This window comes from Hippoglossus stenolepis, chromosome 1, assembly GCF_022539355.2.
Source record: "Hippoglossus stenolepis isolate QCI-W04-F060 chromosome 1, HSTE1.2, whole genome shotgun sequence".
Classification (NCBI taxonomy): domain Eukaryota; kingdom Metazoa; phylum Chordata; class Actinopteri; order Pleuronectiformes; family Pleuronectidae; genus Hippoglossus; species Hippoglossus stenolepis.
The window spans coordinates 24861921-24869903 of record NC_061483.1 but is presented as its reverse complement, the minus strand read 5'-3'; positions in this window follow the sequence as shown (position 1 = coordinate 24869903).

Here is a 7983-nt window from a genome sequence, read left to right as displayed (position 1 = left end):
CGCCGCTAATTCCAATGATCCTTAAACATCAGGGATAGGTATGCTGTAATATAATTCTTAATGGGGCCATTGAACAGGTGAACTCGACTTGTAATTTAAAGCATTTTGAGTGGTTGATATGACTGGAAAAGCTTGATATAAATAAAGTCCATCTATCATTTACTGGTAAATGTGGAGTGTGTCTGTTGCTGGCACTTTTAACTGAAATAAATATAAATAGCGTGGCATTAAATGTATTGTGCACATTCTTACAGGCTTTTTTTTTTCAATGCAGCCATTTTCACTTATCACAATAGGGAAAGCACAGTTCTTACTTATATAATTAATGATGAATAATAATCAGATTTTTTTAAATAATCAATCACAGATTTTCAAATCAGTGTAACCAAATTAACTTTTGCGCCCGTTATGTGGAGTGTCGTGTTCTCTGGTCCTTTCATTGACATCTCAAACGACACAAAGCATGGTGCTTATCTATGTCAGTGGCCCACTGTGATGACCCTTTTTCTTTTACAAAAAGATATTATTTAAACTTTAAACTTCTCACACTTTGTTTATTTAGCACTAAACTGAACCTGTGAGGCATCAGTGAAAAGCTTAGTGCTGTCTGTTTCTCATTTCCTGCTGTCCACTCAACGTGCTCATCTACACGCAGGATTCTATGGATTTTTACTTACCGGGCTATCTCACAGGGTGAAGAGAAAACGTGTTTTATATTATTATATCTATTATAATTGTTAGTTGTTATAGTTATTAACTATGAGTTATTAGAGTGATTAGAGTGATTTTCATGGCTGTGACAAGAATGTCAACTTTATAGCTATAGAGCCAACAGGAAACAAGAAATGACTTCAATATGTACCTTACTGAATCAGGAACTTTGCATGATGGATGTTGGACATGGTTTAAATTGTGACCTCTGAATGGCCCCCTATTAAGAAAAATCCTAGATCCACCATTGCTTTGAGTATATTTAAAAGAAAGTTCTTACTTCCACTTAGCTACAAAAGTTAATTTAGTACTTGTACTTTTACTTGAAACAAGACAAAAACACGATTCGCCATATAATAATAATAATAATAATAATAATAATTCCACAATCACTTGCTCTTTTAGGTGCAATGCTACAAGCTGAATTACAAAGCTTTTTTCCTAAGTTGGGTCTGAAGATTGTGTCGATTGTTTAACAATAGACCTCTGAAATAGCCGACATGCAATGTATGGAAAAATAAGACCAGTTAAGTAAATTATTCAAACATATATATGAGCGTCACATGGAACAAGAATAAAGCAAATTCAGTTTAGTTGGAGGTAAAACATCGATAATAAAATGAACAATATAACATTATACATTATATGTTTTATGACTTCACTCAGCAGACTGTTTATCAAAAGCTCTGCACACAACGTCCAGCACACAAACAATGAAAAGTGAGAGTATATTTTAGAGCTGTTTGAGGAGGACTCACTAAGACAAGGAATAATTCTGTAGCCCTGGAGCATTAACACAGGACAAGAGAACATCCCATTCCAAACAGGCCGGTTTAGAACTGTACTAGAAGTAGTATAAGTAAAAAGTAAAAAGTACTACTACTAATAATAAGATAAGATAAGATAAGATAAAACTTTATTGATCCACACTTGTTACAGCAGCAGACAAATCAGCAGACAGAGATAGAAGAGGGAATACAAATATAACAAGGTCTTTGTGCGTCAGTATAATGTTGGGATAGACGTGTCAATATATGTGCAGATTAGACTGTTTAAAGTATAAATGTATATATAAATGACGTGAAATCACAATGAAAGGTATAAGTACACTAATTTGCAAAATAACTTTTTCCTTAATAAATATTGAGAGTCATGATTAGAAGAGTGACATGAGAACAACAGTGCAGTATTTTACTTTTCATTCTGAATGGAGTCTGCTGCTGAAAGAGCTGCCAATTAATAATAATAATGATAATTTAACAAATGTTATTTCTCAGGACATCTCTGGAAACTCAAGGACACATTGCAATATATCAAAACTAAACACATGAATCATCTAACTAAGACCAAGCATTGAAATCCGATTAGGACACAAAAACACCTACCAATACAAAATATGTGACAAAAGAATAGGACAAAGTAAAACCACATCACCATTTGGTAACAGTAATACTGGATGTCCTGGTATAAAACAACACAATGTATTCCTGGTATAATACAACATACTGTATTCATGGTAAAAACAACACACTGAGTACCTGGTATAATAAAACATACTGTATAGCTGGTATGATCGAGGATACTGTACACCTGGTATAATAAAACACACTGTAAACCTGTTATAATACAGAATACTGTATACCTGGTATAATAGATGATACTGTATACCTGGTATAATAAAACATACTATATACCTGGTATAATACAACATACTTTATTCATGGTATAATAGAACATACTGTATACCTGGTATAATCGAGGATAATGTCTACCTGGTATAATAGAGGATGCTGTATACCTAGTATAATACAAAATACTGTATATACATGGTATAATAGAACATACTGTATACCTGGTATAGTACAACACACTGTATACCTGGTAAAAAACAACACACTGTATACCTGGTATAATGCAACATACTGTATACCAGGTATAATCGAGAATACTGTATACCTGTTATAATACAGAATACTGTATACCTGGTATAATAGACGATACTGTATACCTGGTATAATATAACATACTGTATACCAGTTATTATACAGAATACTGTGAAACCTGGTATAATAAAACACAATTTAAACCTGTTATAATACAACATACTGTATACCTGGTATAATAAAACACACTGTAAACCTGTTATAATACAACATACTGTATACCTGGTATAATAAAACACACTGTAAACCTGTTATAATACAGAATACTGTATACCTGGTATAATAGACGATACTGTATACCTGGTATAATATAACATACTGTATACCAGTTATTATACAGAATACTGTGTACCTGGTATAATAAAACACAATTTAAACCTGTTATGATACAGAATACTGTATACCTGGTATAATAGATGATACTGTATACCTGGTATAATAAATGATACTGTATACCTGGTATAATAGATGATACTGTATACCTGGTATAATACAACCTACTGTATACCAGTTATAATACAACATACTGTATACCTGGTATAATAAAACACACTGTAAACCTGTTATAATACAGAATACTGTATACCTGGTATAATAGATGATACTGTATACCTGGTATAATACAACCTACTGTATACCAGTTATAATACAACATACTGTATACCTGGTATAATAAAACACACTGTAAACCTGTTATAATACAGAATACTGTATACCTGGTATAATAGATGATACTGTATACCTGGTATAATACAACATACTGTATACCAGTTATTATACAGAATACTGTATACCTGGTATAATAAAACATACTGTAAACCTGTTATAATACATAATACTGTATACCTGGTATAATAGATGATACTGTATACCTGGTATAATAAAACACACTGTAAACCTGTTATAATACAGAATACTGTATACCTGGTATAATAGATGATACTGTATACCTGGTATAATACAACATACTGTATACAGAATACTGTGTACCTGGTATAATAAAACACAATTTAAACTGATACTGTATAATAAACACACTGTAAACCTGTTATAATACAGAATACTGTATACCTGGTATAATAGATGATACTGTATACCTGGTATAATAACAAATAATAATGTATACCTGGTATAATAGATGATACTGTATACCTGGTATAATACAACATACTGTATACCAGTTATAATACAACATACTGTATACCTGGTATAATAAAACACACTGTAAACCTGTTATAATACAGAATACTGTATACCTGGTATAATAGATGATACTGTATACCTGGTATAATACAACATACTGTATACCAGTTATTATACAGAATACTGTATACCTGGTATAAAAACATACTGTAAACCTGTTATAATACAGAATACTGTATACCTGGTATAATAGATGATACTGTATACCTGGTATAATACAACATACTGTATACCAGTTATTATACAGAATACTGTATACCTGGTATAAAAACATACTGTAAACCTGTTATAATACATAATACTGTATACCTGGTATAATAGATGATACTGTATACCTGGTATAATACAACACACTGTAAACCTGTTATATACAGAATGTATACCTGGTATAATAGATATAGTGTATACGGTATAATAAAACACACTGTAAACCTGTTATAATACAGAATACTGTATACCTGGTATAATAGATGATACTGTATACCTGGTATAATACAACATACTGTATACCAGTTATTACAGAATACTGTGTACCTGGTATAATAAAACACAATTTAAACCTGTTATAATACAACATATCCACTACCTGTTATAATACAGAATACTGTATACCTGTATAATAATGATACTGTATACCTGGTATAATAAATACTGTATACCTGGTATAATAGATGATACTGTATACCTGGTATAATAAAACACACTGTAAACCTGTTATAATACAGAATACTGTATACCTGGTATAATAGATGATACTGTATACCTGGTATAATACAACATACTGTATACCAGTTATTATACAGAATACTGTGTACCTGGTATAATAAAACACACTGTAAACCTGTTATAATACAGAATACTGTATACCTGGTATAATAGATGATACTGTATACCTGGTATAATACAACCTACTGTATACCAGTTATAATACAACATACTGTATACCTGGTATAATAAAACACACTGTAAACCTGTTAAAATACAGAATACTGTATACCTGGTATAATAGATGATACTGTATACCTGGTATAATACAACATACTGTATACCAGTTATTATACAGAATACTGTATACCTGGTATAAAAAACATACTGTAAACCTGTTATAATACAGAATACTGTATACCTGGTATAATAGATGATACTGTATACCTGGTATAATACAACATACTGTATACCAGTTATTATACAGAATACTGTATACCTGGTATAAAAAAACATACTGTAAACCTGTTATAATACAGAATACTGTATACCTGGTATAATAGATGATACTGTATACCTGGTATAATACAACATACTGTATACAGTTATTACAGAATACTGTACCTGTATAATGTATACCTGGTATAATAAAACACACTGTAAACCTGTTATAATACAGAATACTGTATACCTGGTATAATAGATGATACTGTATACCTGGTATAATATAACATACTGTATACCAGTTATTATACAGAATACTGTGTACCTGGTATAATAAAACACACTGTAAACCTGTTATAATACAGAATACTGTATACCTGGTATAATAGATGATACTGTATACCTGGTATAATACAACCTACTGTATACCAGTTATAATACAACATACTGTATACCTGGTATAATAAAACACACTGTAAACCTGTTATAATACAGAATACTGTATACCTGGTATAATAGATGATACTGTATACCTGGTATAATACAACATACTGTATACCAGTTATTATACAGAATACTGTATACCTGGTATAAAAAACATACTGTAAACCTGTTATAATACAGAATACTGTATACCTGGTATAATAGATGATACTGTATACCTGGTATAATACAACATACTGTATACCAGTTATACAGAATACTGTATACCTGGTATAAAAACACACTGTAAACCTGTTATAATACATAATACTGTATACCTGGTATAATAGATGATACTGTATACCTGGTATAATACAACACACTGTAAACCTGTTATAATACAGAATACTGTATACCTGGTATAATAGATGATACTGTATACCTGGTATAATAAAACACACTGTAAACCTGTTATAATACAGAATACTGTATACCTGGTATAATAGATGATACTGTATACCTGGTATAATACAACATACTGTATACCAGTTATTATACAGAATACTGTGTACCTGGTATAATAAAACACAATTTAAACCTGTTATAATACAACATACTGTATACCTGGTATAATAAAACACACTGTAAACCTGTTATAATACAGAATACTGTATACCTGGTATAATAGATGATACTGTATACCTGGTATAATAGATGATACTGTATACCTGGTATAATAGATGACACTGTATACCTGGTATAATACAACCTACTGTATACCTGGTATAATAAAACACACTGTAAACCTGTTATAATACAGAATACTGTATACCTGGTATAATAGATGATACTGTATACCTGGTATAATACAACCTACTGTATACCAGTTATAATACAACATACTGTATACCTGGTATAATAAAACACACTGTAAACCTGTTATAATACAGAATACTGTATACCTGGTATAATAGATGATACTGTATACCTGGTATAATACAACATACTGTATACCTGTTATAATACAGAATACTGTATACCTGGTATAATAAAACATAATGTAAACCTGTTATAATACAGAATACTGTATACCTGGTATAATAGATGATACTGTATACCTGGTATAATACAACATACTGTATACCAGTTATTATACAGAATACTGTATACCTGGTATAAAAAAATACTGTAAACCTGTTATAATACAAAATACTGTATACCTGGTATAATAGATGATACTGTATACCTGGTATAATACAACACACTGTAAACCTGTTATAATACAGAATACTGTATACCTGGTATAATAGATGATACTGTATACCTGGTATAATAAAACACACTGTAAACCTGTTATAATACAGAATACTGTATACCTGGTATAATAGATGATACTGTATACCTGGTATAATACAACATACTGTATACCAGTATTATACAGAATACTTATACCTGGTATAATAAAACACACTGTAAACCTGTTATAATACAGAATACTGTATACCTGGTATAATAGATGATACTGTATACCTGGTATAATAAATACTGTATACCTGTATAATAGATGACACTGTATACCTGGTATAATACAACACTGTATACCGTTATAATACAAATACTGTATACCTGGTATAATAAAACACACTGTAAACCTGTTATAATACAGAATACTGTATACCTGGTATAATAGATGATACTGTATACCTGGTATAATACAACATACTGTATACCAGTTATTATACAGCATACTGTATACCTGGTATAATAAAACACACTGTAAACCTGTTATAATACATAATACTGTATACCTGGTATAATAGATGATACTGTATACCTGGTATAATAAATGATACTGTATACCTGGTATAATAGATGATACTGTATACCTGGTATAATAGATGATACTGTATACCTGGTATAATAAAACACAATGTAAGCCTGTTATAATACAGAATACTGTATACCTGGTATAATAAACATACTGTATACCAGATTATACAGAATACTTAGACCTGGTATAATAAAACATACTGTAAACCTGTTATAATACATAATACTGTATACCTGGTATAATACTGGAAAACACACTGTAAACCTGTTATAATACAGAATACTGTATACCTGGTATAATAGTGATACTGTATACCTGGTATAATACAACATACTGTATACCTGTTATTACAGAATACTGTACCTGGTATAAAAACACACTGTAAACCGTTATAATACAGAATACTGTATACCTGGTATAATAGATGATACTGTATACCTGGTATAATACATAATACTGTATACCTGGTATAATAGATGATACTGTATACCTGGTATAATACAACCTACTGTATACCAGTTATAATACAAATACTGTATACCTGGTATAATAAAACACACTGTAAACCTGTTATAATACAGAATACTGTATACCTGGTATAATAGATGATACTGTATACCTGGTATAATACAACCTATGTATACCAGTTATAATACAACATACTGTATACCTGGTATAATAAAACACACTGTAAACCTGTTATAATACAGAATACTGTATACC